Source organism: Chiroxiphia lanceolata, chromosome 17 (assembly GCF_009829145.1).
Source record: "Chiroxiphia lanceolata isolate bChiLan1 chromosome 17, bChiLan1.pri, whole genome shotgun sequence".
Taxonomy (NCBI): domain Eukaryota; kingdom Metazoa; phylum Chordata; class Aves; order Passeriformes; family Pipridae; genus Chiroxiphia; species Chiroxiphia lanceolata.
In genome coordinates, this window is record NC_045653.1 from 14,649,177 (window position 1) to 14,665,188 (window position 16,012).

At 45.7% G+C, this 16,012-nt stretch overlaps 1 long non-coding RNA gene across 2 annotated transcripts in view; it reads right to left on the reverse strand.

Moving 5' to 3' along the window:
* LOC116795556 overlaps positions 1 to 15,206 on the reverse strand; it is a 38,818-nt gene extending 23,612 nt beyond the window's left edge. For both annotated transcript variants that reach the window (XR_004360078.1, XR_004360077.1), the window contains exons 1-2: positions 14,946 to 15,206; positions 7,961 to 8,029 (exon numbers count right to left, since the gene is read on the reverse strand). This is a non-coding gene — a long non-coding RNA (uncharacterized LOC116795556). The remainder of the gene's footprint in view (positions 1 to 7,960; positions 8,030 to 14,945) is intronic.
* Positions 15,207 to 16,012: the final 806 nt, after the last annotated feature.

Here is a 16,012-nt window from a genome sequence, read left to right on the forward strand (position 1 = left end):
GTTCTTCATTTCAGGCTGCAACTTCCTCAGCTTGAGCAGTCCAGAAATGAAACAGAGAACAAAAGGAACTCAGAAATTATCTGGAGATGATGTTTTCTGAGAAGCAGAAGACTCAGCTTTTCCTGCTGACAGGATGTCCCTGGCACTGCCACAGTGATGGCCAAGAGCATCTTCCAGCTGGGCCAGGGCTGCAGGAGCTCCCTCACCCGGCTCCCAGACCAGGTCTAAGGGCTCAGTTAGGTCTGACCCCAGCCCTGGGTCAAATGTCTGCACTCCACGTTCCAGCCATCAACCAGGGCTGCCAAGATACCTTCAGTGCACTGACAATTAACTGCTTGTAAACACCCCTTTCCCTCTGAAACAGCCCCAGGGCACCTGGAGGAGGCAGCCAGGGAACCAGGGTGGGACCTGAGCAGGCACTGACAGTGACTGTGAGCAAACCCACCCTCTGGATTTAAAGCTCTATTTTCTGCCCAAATATTAACAATTTCTGTGCTCCCTGTGCACATCCACACTTGATGCACAGATTTTCAGCTCAGACAGAAGTACTGCACTTGTGGGTAGAGCTACACAAATGCCCACCTGCTGCTTCCCAGAGGTTTGGCACACACAGATGGAAGAGTTTGTGACCCTTGTAGCAAACCTGAACTGTGACTATTTACTCCACTTCCCTTTACTGTTGCTCCTCTGAGTTCTCCTTGGGGTTGGTCACAATACTGCAGTCCAGTAAGTACAAAAATAAATCCCCGGATCCTTGGGTTTATTTGGGGAATCTTACTTTGGATAGAAGATTGATGTTGAAAATTAAATACCTGAGCAAAAGCCCTTTGCAAAACACAAGTGCTGGTGCCAGGAAAGAAACAGTCTTGCTTAACATCAGTACCATAACTCAGACAAGGCAGGGATATTTTCTGCAAAAGACTTTGCGCAGGAGCCTCCATGGAAAAGCCAGTGCTTGGCAATAGGGGCTGCAGGTACAGAGCAGATTGAACACCCAGTGACAGTGCTGGGCATTGGGAAGTCCTGCCAGAGAGGAGAAGGCAGTGCTGTTTGCTGGTGTAATGACCAATGACCCTGGATTTGAGGAACATAAATACTACCAAAGGGAAAAAAAGTGAACAACAAACAAATGGTACAGAGAAAAAATATCCCACTGCAATCCCAGCACTGTCAATCCTAGGTCTGCATGGGATCCATGACAAGAAGACAAATTTAATCTGAACTAGAACCCTGCCAGAGGAACTTCTTATAAGGGTATACAGTGACAGGACAAGGGGAATGGCTCAAACTGACAGAGGGCAGGTTTAGGTGAGATATTAGGAAGACATTCTCTGCTGTGAGGGTGAGGAGGCCCTGGCACAGGGTGCCCAGAGAAGCTGTGGCTGCCCCATCCCTGGAAGTGTCCAAGGCCAGGTTGGAACAACCTGGGCTAGTGGAAGGTGTCCCTGCCCATGGCAGGGAGTGGGATGAGATGGTTTCTAAGGTCTCTTCCAACCCAAACCATTCTGTGATTCCATGATGATTCTATGACTCTTGCATTAAGCTGGTCCAATGACCATTTTAGGGCACAATGTCTGGTCAGCAAGGAATTCATTTGCCCATGTTTTCCAAGCTCGTAACTGCTTCCATAGGACTCAAAGACAGAATTACCTCAAAGTCCAGCTAAAGGTAAAGCAAATTCCTCTTCTCTTCTACCTTTATTTTTTTTAATAAAAGACCACGAGAAGAGCATGGCAGTGAATATTATTTATGGAGCACCTAATAAAAATGCTATGGGGAAATAATTACTGGAAACATCTGACTGTGTGACTGTAAATGCCTGGGCCCCAGTGTCCTGATTTAATGGACCACTGCTCTGGTCTGTTCTGCCTTGTGCTACTGACTGCAACCCCCTGCCCTCCCATTAACCCCCTCGCATCGCTGCTGGATCAGGAATGGATTCTGCAAGGTCTGTGGCAACTTTCCAGAGAGGGATAATGTGGGCAGAGGTGACTCTGTGTTCACAGGGAGGCCTGGAGCCAGCCCTGGGAGAGAAAAAGGACTTCTTAAAGGAATCAGAGTGAAAACCTGAAGTTTTTGTGGTTCTGGGACTGAATAATGTTTCATAATCTGGACACCAGGTTCTTTAGATATTTTCTGTCAGACACTGGTTAGATGTGAACTCTTCCCTCTTTTTCTTTCTACCCATTTATCACTCACAAGCCACCAAGCTGTCTTTTTATTTTTGGCTGTTTTTTCTTTAATATCCCTTTAGGACCTCCTGATCCCAGCAGTACAAACCCAGGCAGGCTCCCTGCACAAAGGGCATTTCCCACTGAGCACCACTCACATCCCCTCCACCCCATTCCCTAGTCACAGATAGATGCAAAAATGTTAAAATTCACAAAACACCTTGTAAGTGATATGAAAAAGACAAGGATTTGAAGTTCCTGCTTTCATTTGCAAAAACAGTCCTGAAGAAAGACCGGAGGGCTATCATTTAGCTGGTGCTGCTGACTTGCTAAATGAAGAGGAGAAAGTAAAAAGCAGCTCACTGCCACACTGACAGCAAGAACAAAATCACATCCACTCCTTCTGAACCCAGCAGTTAGCACTTTTTTCTTTTTTTTTTTTTTTTCATTGCTGGTTTTAATGTAATATTTAAGTTGGAGCTAAAACAGACCATGGAACATTAAATCACTACCAAATGCAAATTTACCTATATATCTGAACTCCATTTTCTCCTACATTTACAAAGCAAAGTTCAACCATTTGAACTGCAAGCTCCTACTGCATTTAATGGGAGGCAGCAAACTCCAGACATTACTTGGAATATACATGCACTTATCTTGTTGTTACAGGTCTCCCTCACAGAACTAAAAGGGAGCTTTAGTAGCAGACAGTATCTCTCCGGGGTCATACCCAATGAATAGTGTTTTTTGAAAGGATTATTTCAAAGGAACTCTGAAAAAGAATCTAATGACTTGCAAGCTACAGGATTGCAGCATGGGAGGAAGCAGATAATGGAATATGACAGCAATGCATTTTTCATAAAACCCAGTGATTTCTATCATAACGAGAAGCCCATCTCTAATTCGGAGAACCCCCCAGAAGGAGACCTGTGCTGTTCAGAGAGTGCACTGGAGTACGAAATGAACAATCAGGATGATGTTACTGATGAGTCCCACAGCTCTGCCTTCCCTTCTGTCTCGCAGGGCAGGCACGATGAGGAGGAGCTGTTACAATCCCCCTCTGCCTCGGCATCACTGCCCAGGGAAGCTCCTGGTGCACATCAGAGCCCTAGGGAGGGATGCAGAGCCCTGCAGGAGAGATACAGAGCCGGGCAGAAGGGATGCAGAGCCCTCGGGAGGGATGCAGAGCCCTGCAGGAGAGATACAGAGCCCTGCAGAAGGGATGCAGAGCCCTGCAGAAGAGCTGCTCGTTATCTGCCCAAAGTTAAGGCCTGCATCTGCTCTCAATTAGCAGGCAATTAGGGGAGTTGAAAACAAACCTGTTTACATTGGCTATGAAGTCTAAAATAATTTGTGAGATGTCAGGACAGGATATTAAGATGTTAATGATCTTGTTCTGTACTTCCCTGCATGCAGGGTAGTGTGGCATCTTCCTTCACAGCCCCTACACGGTGACAGATTGATTGACCTCTGGGAGGGTATAAAACCCCCAGAGTCTGCTTTGGATGGGAGGAGAAGTTGTGTCTTACAAATAGTGTTAATGGGAGACCTGAGGATGAGGGCATCTTTACAAAAAAAAGGGTGGTTGTTCATTTTTAGTTGTGAAATAATGTCATGTCGTGGATGACAGTGTTCAGAGGTTTCAACCACAATTCCTACAGTAAAGGCCCAGGTTGTAACCTCCTGTGAACATCAGGAGCAGTGACTGAACAAACCCAAAAAAGCCTGTTTGCACCCCTTCACTGAACTCACTCGGGTGGAACAGCTCTGATTCAGTTCTCCCTCCACAAAAGCCCAGCCAGGCAGGTGACTGGCACAGGGAGGCTGTTTGTGCCCCTGAGCATCCTGCACGAGACACGGAAGGGCAACTGTGACCCTTGAACTTCAAATTAACATATGGGATAGGATCCTGCTTAGTTCTGTTGCTTCCCTACAAAGATCCATTTAAACCATTGACTCTTTGAGAAGAAAATTCTCATTCAGCATCATCACCAGGGTAAGGTTGCTTAAGGTTCAGCTTCTTGCCTTTGCTGGGTCACCTCTGACCAGGCACATGAAAAAGGCTTCACACAAACACACCTTCTCCTTGAACAGAAAATGAAAAGCAGCATTAGGATTCTTTGTCTCTGAAATCAGAGAACTCGTCTCCATCAACACAATCCAGTGGAACAGTTGAATTGATGAGGAAACTGCAGAAACACCTGCCCGGGAACTGTATTTTGTACCTCATTAAATATAATCAGCACATTCCCACTGGCTGCCCACATCAATTCTGTCAGGTTTGCAGTGGGGATTATTGCCATACTGACCTTCCATGACACAGTCATCACATCTTATCTTTGACCCTCAGAACTAACCAAAAAAGTAATTCTAGTAAACACTCCAAGTTGACAAAATTCCATTTTTACCGTTCCAACTAATCAACCCTGTTACTGTAGTTATTTATGTCGTGCAAACGGAGGCCTGAACTCACCCTGCCCTCAACAATTCAAAAAGCCACAGAACAAAAAGTGCACCACAGGTGCCACTGTGCCCTCTTGTGTTCTCCTTTGGGCCATCTCCTCTCTTGTCCTTTTGGGTTTTCCACCACAAGCTATGGATCCAGCTCTAATAAGATCCAGGTGCTCAAGGCCCCAGGCTACAAAACAGCTTTAATTACAATATTAATAGCATTCTGCTAAATCAGAAAAAAAAAAAACCAACCAACAAATAGGTCAGTATTTGTGGTTATATTTTTCAATGTCCCAGTGTTTGTTTTCTTTCCAATTTTATGTTTCTTACTGACATTTATAATGCCTAAGAGACATTCCAGAGGCTGAAATACAGGCGATCTGATCTTTGCATGATACTCCAAACTTTCCACAAAAAGAAACAGCAGGAGGAGATCAGATCTACATTTTACCAGCCCCAGAGGTACACCCTTGAGTCTTGACCTCCTTTGATGAAAAGCAGAAGAGCTCAGTATTATTAGTATTTATTGTTATTATCTTAATTGCTACTATTATTAAGCAGCCCATGAAATATATTAATATAAATAACACAAACACAGACATTTGAAACACGAATTCAAGCACAAAGGAAAGACACCTCTATTTACCAAATATTAAACCAAATTCATTTAATACTTTCCATTAATAACTCTTGCAGATGCACACTGCATGAGTCAGTCAACAGTAAAGGTTAGGATGAATGTGTACAGCATGGGAATGCCAGCTGGGCTCCTTGGATACTTATTATTGTAAAGATTAAAAAGGGGGGCTGTGTTAAAAGAAAAACATGAAACTAATGGAATTTCTGCCATTAACATTCAGATCAAGCCAATTCAGTTCAGAAGTCAAAAAAAGCCAGCTTTTGCTGGTCCTTTGCTGGTGGAAGGAGCCTGTCCTGCAGTGGGGGGGGAGCCACAGGTGACAGTTCTGTTCCACAGCACCAAGGATTGCAGACACACTGGAGTTCTCCATGTGCTGGGAACAAAACTCCTCCCTCACTTTCACAGAAGCAGAACCATGGCCCTGGGCATCACAGCTCTCCTGTGCCAGGGGGTGCCAGGCAGGGATCCCCACTCCATGGCACCTTCACCCCACAAACAACCAACACCTCAACACTCACTGGCCAAGTCACTTCCCTTCTGCTGCTGCCTCCCCTCTCACCAACATAAAACCTGGGCATGCCCCAAGCTCAGGCTGAGCAGCCTGGTCCAGTGAGGATGTCCCTGCCCATGGCAGGGGGAAGGACGGGATGATCTTTAGGGTCCCTTCCAACCCAAACCTTTCCACTGTTCTGTGATTCAGCTCTTGACACCTGATGCAATGAGCTCAACACTCTCACTCCCAGCTCTCTGGACTCCTCACTACTGAGAGTAGTAAACCATGTTTTTGTCAGTAAAGCCCAGTGCTGTGAGTCAGAGCCTGACACACACAGGGCAGTTACCGTGTGTACAGTAACACGGGGCCATATTTAGAGTTTCTAACCATAACCACACTTGCAAAAACTGCATTAGATCAGCAGCCAGTTTCCCGGACTCCCACTCCTTGTTTCTGACTTCAGGAATTCAGATTATTTGTCTTGTACCAAATAAAGTTGCTTAGGAGATAAAACAGTAAGAAGGAAAAACAGAGGGGCCTAACAATTAGCTTTAATCTGCTCTGGCTTGAAGAGATAATGCTTATAGCGGAAAACAGCAGATAGTAAGGACAAAAAAAATAGCAGCAAACTGAAACCTAACGTGAAAATAAACCTTTTTCCTTGATTTTTATTTTAAACTTTGAATGTTATCCTTAGCAGCACATGAGTAATTTGCAGAAGTGTTGGCCAATCTTCATTAACTACATTTGTCCTCGCTAAGGCTGCCTGTAAATATCAGCACAGGCAAAACAAGGAGGCTCACAGAGGAAGGTGTTTGAGTTCTGGCTACTGCTGCTTTCTGCAGTCACACATCAGGAGGGAACATTGCAGCTGGCTTAGTTCAAGGGGTTTTTTCCATAAAGAGCAGGTTTGTTGCAGTGTAAAGGCTCTCTCACTTTGTTCTCCTCTGTTTTTTTAAATAACTTCAGGTGTTGCTGGTAGGATGAAGAAAGTCAAGAGACTCACACAATCACACGGGATGTTTTGGGATTAGAGAGGATCAGGAGCTCATGCTTTCATTGCAAGAGAGAGTGTTTAACAGTGAGAGCAGACAGATCAAAGATACCTGTCCTGGGAAAAGAAAGGCAGATAAACATCAGGAGTTAGAGAAGGTGACAAGTGCTGGGAGAGGGGATCCGGGACAGATCAGATAACTCTGACCTAGGTCCCAAAACATCTCCTGCCTGCAAGGAAAGGGAGCCTATACAGGTGTATTTATTATTTTGTCTACACTTGTTTCCTACCCGTGCCATTTCAGAGAGAATCATTTCAGTCCCGTAGGCAACACCTGCACTCAGCTGCTCCCAGGGGATTGCAGGGATAACACCTGCAGGGCTGGGAGTCCAAGAAAAAACATGGACTTCAAGTCCCAAAGGTCACAGCTGGGCCTGTGGGTTCAGGGCAGCTGCACCACAGAGCTTTGCTGCCTTGAGGGCACACCAGGCACTGAGGACAAAGTGTCCCAGCAGATGAGACCTGGCACAGGGGCCAGGGGAAGTCCAGTGTCTGGGAGCTGCCCTGGAGAGCGGGAACTGAAGCCTCTGCAGTGCCCACTCCCTCATCCATGGTCGGGGACAGATGGCACAGTGCTGGCACACTCCAGCCAGTGCAGAACTGGGGACTGCTCACAGCAGAAACTAATTCAGTCCACTCTGAAGGCAAAATGGGGTTGGAAAATTGCTCAGCATATTCTTTGCTTTATTTTTTAGTCATTCTTTTGATGAACGTGCACAGTTTCAGCGATGATGGAGTTTTGTTTTTTCCTTTTTTTTTTTCCTTCATTTTAATAGCAATAATCACAGAATGGTTTGTGTTGGAAGGGACCCCTAAAGACTATCTAGTTCCAAGGCCTTCCATGGGCAGGGATGCCATCCTGCAGATCAGGTTGCTCAGGACTCCATCCAGCCTGGCCTTGGACACTTCAGGGATGGGGCAGCCACAGCTTCTCTGGGCAACCTGTGCCAGGGCCTCCCCACCCTCACAGGGAAGAATTCCTTCCAACATCTACTCTAAATCTCCTCCTTTTTGGTTTAAACCATTGAAAAACACAGGACAACAATAAAATGATCATAAAAGGGAATCTGCTTTCACTCTGTTTGGCTCAGGTTTAAGTTGGGGCTCCAGAGAACTCCTCTTCTATCCATAGCACTAATACATGTACTGACCTGGCTCTTCTTGCTCCAGTTTCAGGGCAGGGAAGCAGTTGTGTCCAGCTATCCAGGATCCAACTGAGACTGAAACAAGAAACCAGAACTGTGACAATTCAGACACTTAGCAATATTGCTATTTTACAGCAGACCCCTTTAGGCTGGATCCCTCTCTTTTCTACCCTCTTCTCTACAGAAAGCCCAGAGCTGCTCTGGGTTGCCCATCAGCTTTCTGGAGGCTGCAGCTCCAGGAGAGGGGGCTGGCTGGCTCTGCTCTCACTGTTTATTTTCTGGGAAGTCAGGCTTGGTCAAGTGGAATGAATCTTGTGTTCATTTTAAGAAAGTTTATATTTGACTCTGGCAGGGCTGGGGAGGAGGTAAATGATAGGAAGAGGAGGGAAGGGCCAGAGATCTTATGGGGCTGCCCCCACAACACCACAAGCAGCCCCATGACTAAGGCAGCAAGAAGATGAAGCAAAGCACCAAAATCAAACATGACTATTGTTTTTTCCTTCTTCAAAGCTAAATTCAGCTCTTACTCCACCACTGACCTTGTAGCCCATGCAAAAATGTAAACTAAATCCCCAACTTTTAAAAATCATCTTCTAAACTATGGAAAACAGTTCCTAACTTTGCAGCACAACTCACTCATTCTGCATCAACAATCTCTATTTGCTCCCCACACCTTGGGGATCTCAGAATGTCATCTGCCACTGCTGCCTGCAAGGGAAAGGAAGGGAAGGCTTTTTTTCATGCAGTTTTTGGAGCCATTTTGGCTGGGACAAGGCACAGAAGTGGAAGTGGAGAGAAAAGCTGAACATTTGGGACTTTCAGGACCAGCTTTGCACAGTTACTTGAATCACTTCTAAACCTCTTAGGCTGTACCTGCAAGCAGGATAACAGAAACAGCTGATGTAAATCCATGGCTTTGCATCTTTTGGGGCATCATTCCCTCCCCAGGAACTGTCAGGAGGGAGTGTAAGCAATCCTGCCTTGGCTGCTCACAGAGGAAGCAGTAAATGGAGATGCCCTGTGCAGACTCTGTGTTCCCCATGTGGTGTAACCAAAACCAGTTCCTGCAATTCTGTGCAATAATATAGAAAGTTTGCTGGTTACAGCTCCCATCCGTCTCCTGTGGGTATGGACTCCTGGCCTCTGAGGAAACCAAGAATGCCATCCTTCCAGATTTATAATCACAGGGATTTATAAAGTACAGTGTTGTTGTTAGGTGCCTTGAAGCGAAAGGGGAAAATAAATAAATACACTATGTGGGCGTCGCCACTGGAAAAAATAAAAGAAAAAATCTGATCTCAATCAACCAACCACATTTACTGCTCTGCATCCATGGCCAGGCATAAACCACCCCTGTCAGCCCTTCACTCCTTCCAATGCTTCTCAGGAACATCCATCTTCTTCCACACGACATCCCTGATGTCAAAAGCCAGACACAAATTAATTCCGGGAATCCCACGGCGGGGAGACATTAGAGCCCATTCCGAGGTTTCTGTGGAGGCCTCTCCAGGCCCCTGTCAGGCAGCTCAGGCTGGAGCAGCTCCCTGGAGCCAGCCTGGAGCAGCAGCAGGGACACACCAGGCTGGGCTGGGGCAGGGACATGGGGGATGTTTCTGGGGCAGGGTGGGCAGAGCTCTGCTCCAGAGAACTAAATTAAATATTTCTTTTAACTCCTTAATTCTTAGTTAAGGCATTAAATCTCATTTCCACACACCAGTTGCCTTCAAGATTTCTGTTGCAGCTCTCCAAGGCTTGGAAAAATAAGGCTGGAAAACAAGGAGGGGGAGCTGACCCTTATGTTCAGAAGGAACGTGTCTAACACGTCTCCTGGGGTCTGAAGAAAGAAGGAGGCTCCTACAGGTTTGGGGGTTTAAATTACCCCTCAGGGTCAGGTGTTCAGAAGCATTGCTGCTTCCCACATGTAACATTTACACTGTCCAGTATCTCATGTTCTGGTTTGAATGGCTGTGTTGAGAGGTGCAGAGAGCTGGGAGGGTGGGGATGGGACAGGGACAGGGTCCTGCCTCCTGCTCACCTGGCCCAGACAGGATCCAGGGTCACACAGTTGCTCTCCAGCTGCTGGCACAGACCATCCCAGCACATTTGCTTCTCTCCAGCTCGTCCAACCCATGCATTTGCTCAATAACCCCACCTATTTTTATATTAATTTTATGGGGATTTTTTTTCCGGGTATTGTCGAGCCTTGCTTCAGACAGTCTGTGGGTAAAATAAACATTTCCTGAAGATACATTTCCTTCCTCTGTGCTGCAGGAGAGGAAGAACACCTTGTCCCAAGCGGATGTGGTGAAAGGTTTGGGTTGTTTTAGGGAGCTGACCATCATTTGGAGCTAAGCTCACACCTTCATTTGTGACCTATCTGCTATTTTTAAGAGCAGACAAGAGCACTCAGTGCCATGTTCACCCTTTTAGGACCAGAGTGGTCCATACCCAACATCTGCCCCCCAGCTCCCTCCACACACAGCCTCCTCTGCCTGGATCCACGCCCTCCTCTGCAGCAGATGTTGGTGAACATCCCCCACCTGCAGCAAAGACCAAACCAAATCTCAGCCCTGCCAAGTCCCCTGACACTGGGCTGTGTCTGATCCAGCCACTAACGCTGTGGTTATATTGGTTTAGGGCCCTGCAAGAACTACAAGCTGAAGCCAATGTGGTCAACTGGCACTCAGGGAAAAGAGCTGCTGATAAGAAGAGAAGAATATGAGTTGCTGTGTTACAGCATCCTACTCACACCAATAGCCAGAATTTTGGAGGAAGGAGGGAAAACTCCCCAGATATTCAGGCATTGCAAAAAACAGAGGACCAAAGCCTGTTCCAGCCATCTGGGGGAGCCAGCCCAACCACAGAGGCACAAAGGAAAAATTGGGAAAGGACCAGTTATGTTCAGGAGGGGCTTCTGTTTGTTCTTACCAGTATTTCTACACTCCATCTTTTGCATGATATTGGAGTTTATATGATATTTGTAGTGACAAGACAAGGGGGAATGGCTTCAAACTGAAAGAGAGTAGCCTTAGATTAGATGTTAGGAAGAAATTTTTTAATGTGAAGGTGGTGAGGCCCTTCTTGCCCAGAGAAGCTGTGGCTGCCCCATCCCTGGAAGTGTCCAAGGCCAGGATGGAGAAACCTGGGACAGTGGAAGGTGTCCCTGCCCATGGCAGGGGGTGGAATGAGATGAGCTTTAAGGTCCCTTCCAACCCAACCCCTCCTGTGATCCTGTGATATTTCTGCACTGTGGGAGCTGGCAAAGTGAACTGCAAAGCCCAGGCAACACAATGATATTCTCAGTACAGACAACAACAGAATAGCCATTTTCCCTGGGTGAAGATGGATAAAAGAGTATTATTTAGAACTCCTTGAGTGCTAGGATTCAGACAGTTCATTTAGTAGTTTTTAGATCTCCACTATTATTTTTCTTTGTGTTGGTCAAAGGACAAGACTTGTTCTTGCTTATTATACAGCCCTGCATCTTGCCTTTGGCAATTCCACTTCAGCTGGTTACACCTCAGCTTCCAAACTATACCAGCAGAACAAAGAGAGCTATTTACCTTCTTATATACCTGGGGCTAAATGCTTTCTGACCATAACAGACATGAACTACTATTAGAAATCTGCCTTACAGACCATGTCTATAAATGCTTGAGAAGTCAGGCTCAAAAGCAACATTTCAGGGATCAGAAACTAAATGCAAAGGAACAGAAACTAAATTCCTTGAAAGATCTATAAGAAAAAAACACAACAGACACATTAATTATTTAGCAAAACTCAGATGTCCATTAATGGCCACTTAGATGGTGTTTTGGCAGGATATCCTATCTCCTGGATCACTGGTGTATCCCTGTTTTCCTTTGGTGGGTTTGTGAGCCATTTCTCCTGCTCCTGTCACTGGGGTGAGGCTCTGCAGTTCCCTGCCTTGCTCTGAGTGGTTTCTGTTACCATCCCCATCCCTAGAGCCAGCACCCAAAAAGCCTTCCCTGGATGGCTGAACAGCAAAATGAGTCACAGCCCTGGGGACAAAGGAGCTCTAGCAGATATTATTTTTTTCAGCTGTAAATCAGTGAAGCCTCATTTTACTAAAATGTGGGATTGAATCTTCATCTCCCTTGGCCAGCAGAGCTTCCCAAGGTGATGGAGATGTGGCCAATGAACACAGAAATTTGGAGCAGGGACATTCCATGCTCTTGGGTGCCGCCTGCAGGCTTTGGGGCTGCAGCAGTAACGATTTCAAACCAACACTGAATGTAGTCACTTGGGCAATAAAAAGGGGACTTACTACACTAAAATTCTAAAGAAATCAAGGATGGAAAATATGAGCATTTTTTGAATCAGTTTTTAGTAAGAAGAAGCTGAGATGGGCATTTTTTTTCTCACAATGAGTCTTCATGATGATTTAAACCCAAAAGGTAAAATTTAATAAACAAGGCAGAGGGCCATAAACTCACACATATCAACCAGGGAGGAAACAGGCACAGGAATATCTCCAGATGTTGCTCCCTCTAACACAACATTGTGCTTTGACGAGGCCTCACAGACTTTCAGCCACATAAATGCCTCTGAGGATACTCGTTCCAGCCCCAAAAGCTAGACCACATATGGAGACTTACAAAGTTGCTGCTGTTTTCAAGCTCTTTTCTTCCTTTCTTTTTCCCCATTCATTGTTGTACTGCTCCAAGCTTCTTGGAGTACAGAAGTCCAGAGGCTCTGGCTTCAGTGTCCACAGAGAACCCCACCAAAGGTGTGATAACAGAGCAGGAGCAGTGATGTGGCACCTGGACACGTGGGTTGGGGCTCCCTGCCCACGGCCAGTGGCTCTCCTGGAGCTCTGACATTATTAGTGCCTTCCTGAGCCTCTTTGTTCTCTGACTTTGTCATGAGACCTGCAAACAGTTTCTCAAAGGGCTCAGATTTGTTCTGGCAGCCACCCATGTTTGCCTGCTCAGGTCCTCTGGGCCTGAGGCTGCTCCGGTCCCCGTCCTGCTCCTGTCCCACCACTTCCTCCCTGTCCCTGCTCGAGGTACCACTCAGCTCATACTGACCCAGCTAAAAAAACACAGGGGGTTTGTTTATGGAGCACATGGCACACTCAGAGTCAAAGACAGCTCAGAGGGGATGTGGGGCCCCCCCAGAATAAGTAAAAGTCCTTTGTGATGTGCAGCTCCCTTGGGCAGCTGAGCCCTGCTGGGCACGTGGGGTTTGCCCTGTATGTGAGGGGCTGGAGGGAATGAACCCCCTGCAACACTGCATGGGCCAGTCCCAGCTCTGAACCAGGTGGTGAGTGGAAGGTAAAACAGAAGGGGAAGGAGTTAAAACAATTCCAACAGCGGAAAAATTAATTTACCTTTTCTGATGATCTCAGACCCAGTGTTGGATCGTGGCTGTACTGACCTGTGACATCAGTGGCCATTAAAACATAGCTTTCAAAATCCTATTTTCTTTTAAGCAAAGAAGGTTGTCCTACACTCCCCTTCCCCTGGAAATGCATGCTCAGTTCTATACAGAACAGTAGATTTTGTTTCAAAATAGATCTAAAATTGTTTTCATGTTTTTGCCAGCTTGATTCAAACTGCAAGCACTGATTCGGTTTTAAAATTTATAGAATCATAATAAAGTCTGAAGGTTACTGGTTTACTGGTTGTTTTGGGTTTTTTTTTAACTTTATAACTGGGAGTTATATTTCTTGTATAAATATACAGGAAAAAGGAAAAGAACACGAGGAGGGAATAATAGATCAGATGAACCAGAAATACAGAACTGGTAAGTCTGGAAGAAGACTATATTAATTTTAAACCCTTTTTTCCACCAGAAAAAGTGGAGCCTTTTACTACTCTGAGAATTTTTCATGGCAATTGCTGCATTGTCCACCCGACTATATTCAACTTAAAAAAATAGCACTTCAAGAATACATTTTAACCATCACTCATAAAATATAGTCTTTTCTCCTTTTCAGTGCTTTCTCTCATATGTCAAAGTCTCTGCCAGAAGTTCAAGGCCCTTTTCATTGAAAAAGGAAGAAGAGAATGAGGCAGAAGCGAGAGTGAGTTTAGGGGGGATGGAAAAAGGAAGAAAGAGGAACAGCCCTGACACAGCAGCTTGGGAAGGGTTCAGTGTCCTGTTGGAAATCTGCCCAGGGAGCCCCAGGAATCCTTCAGTGACCCCCAAGCCTGGCCAGAGGGGTTTGTCAGGAGCACATGGAAGAGCAGCAGGGCTGGGAACGGGCTGGGAATGGGCTGGGAATGGGCTGGCAGGGCAGGGATCTCCCAAACCAGCCCCACAGAACACACAGGGCCATCCCTGGCAGGCTCTGGCTGCACACTGGGATTGACCCAGGGATGGGCAGGGAAAAAGGGGTAACAGGTGTCCAGTTGGCAATTACCACTTAGCTTTATAATATTAATAAGTGCCTGAGTGATATGTTGTTTCTGGTTTAGGCTGAAGCCTCTCTCTTGTTTCTTCTTCCTCTGGAAACTAAAACACCAGCCCAAAGTCCCTAAAACATGGCCACTCATCTTTATCTCCTCTCCTTATTCAGAGACATTTCTGCTGAAGAACAAAGAACTAGATCTAAAATGGACTTAGGGAAACCATTATGATTTCTTTCCTTCTCTTACAGAAAACCAGAAACCTGAGTGTTACATCCATGTGAGAATGTGTAGGGGGAAGAACAAGGATTAAAGATCTGTCTTTATGGAGTATTTTTTCATCCAGAGGATCCCAGTGGCCTCAGCATCACCAGTAACACTAATTTTACTGGAGAGTTATGAGCCCACAGTGAGTAAAGGATATGCAAGGCTCCAAGAAAACAAGGTCCAAGGGAGCTGGAACTTAACAGCTTCACCAGTGAAGCTCACAGAAAAACCCAGACAAAAAACCACAAGAAATTAAGAAATAAAAACTCCTGTGAGGACGCTGCCAATGAACAATGCAATGATTCCCATCAGAAAATAAGAATAAGACATTTAAAAGACATATCACTCACTTCTGAAATGCAGGGAACTGTGTGGTGCCCAGGAGGCAGTCGGGTCCCATCACTGTGGGACAGGCTCCAGGAAAGGAAGGGCCAGATCTGTGTGAACCTAGAGTGGAGATTTGGAACAGGAAGTTGGTTAGGAATGAGAGCAGCAGAATAAATATAATGGCAATGAGAAGGGAAACAAAAACATAGAGTGATTTTTAAATATCTAAAAAAAAAAAAAAATCGGCATTTAGAGCAAAACTGGGAAGTATTGGCTTCCTTTTTTCTACAGCTAATTTACCATTGCTTCCACACCATAGACTTGTCAGGGGCAAATCTGCCTTTTCCCTCAGCTTGTAGGAGAGGATCAAAGCTATCTCCTAGGCTCCAGCTCCTTTTAAACACCAGATTATCCTCATGCAATGCAACCTCAAGTCCTCCACTCTGACCAGTCCCATTCCTTCAGCTGCTTGGGGTTATTCTCTGAAGTTTGTATCCTGGAGTCCCAGTAGCAACAAAACCAGTTGCCAAAATCCTGGGAATATCTGCCTTGGAATCTCAACTACTGTGTGAAGCTGCTGCTCTCCAGTTTGAGATTTGTGTTTGCAAAGGAAATCTGTCCAACAACAACATCGAGAGAGGAAAAAAGGAGGAAAAGGGCTTTATATAACAGAATTAACAGAGTTGTTGCAATAGTAACGTGTAGTTAACAGGCAACTTTTCCTCCTCCTTCTCTGCCCCCATCCCAACCTCCTCCTCTAACAGCAATTTCATTTGTTTTTGTTTCCAAGCTTCTTTTACTGGCCACTCACACAGACCCGCTCCCTTTGTCTAATTTGGATCTCAAACTTCCATGCAACAGACTCTTGCTGTAACTGTAAATCTTTTTATGGCCCTTCTGCCTCTGAACTGTAAAAGCAATGCCACTGTAAGCTGCCTAAATGGGTCATAAATCCACTTAGTGCACTGAATGAGGAAAAAAGTTTTTAAGTGAAAGAAGGAAAAAAAAAAGAGGCAAACTAAGGTGGCTGGAGGGACACAGGGGAAAAAAACCCCAAGAATGTATTTGCTAAATGGAAACAACATCACAG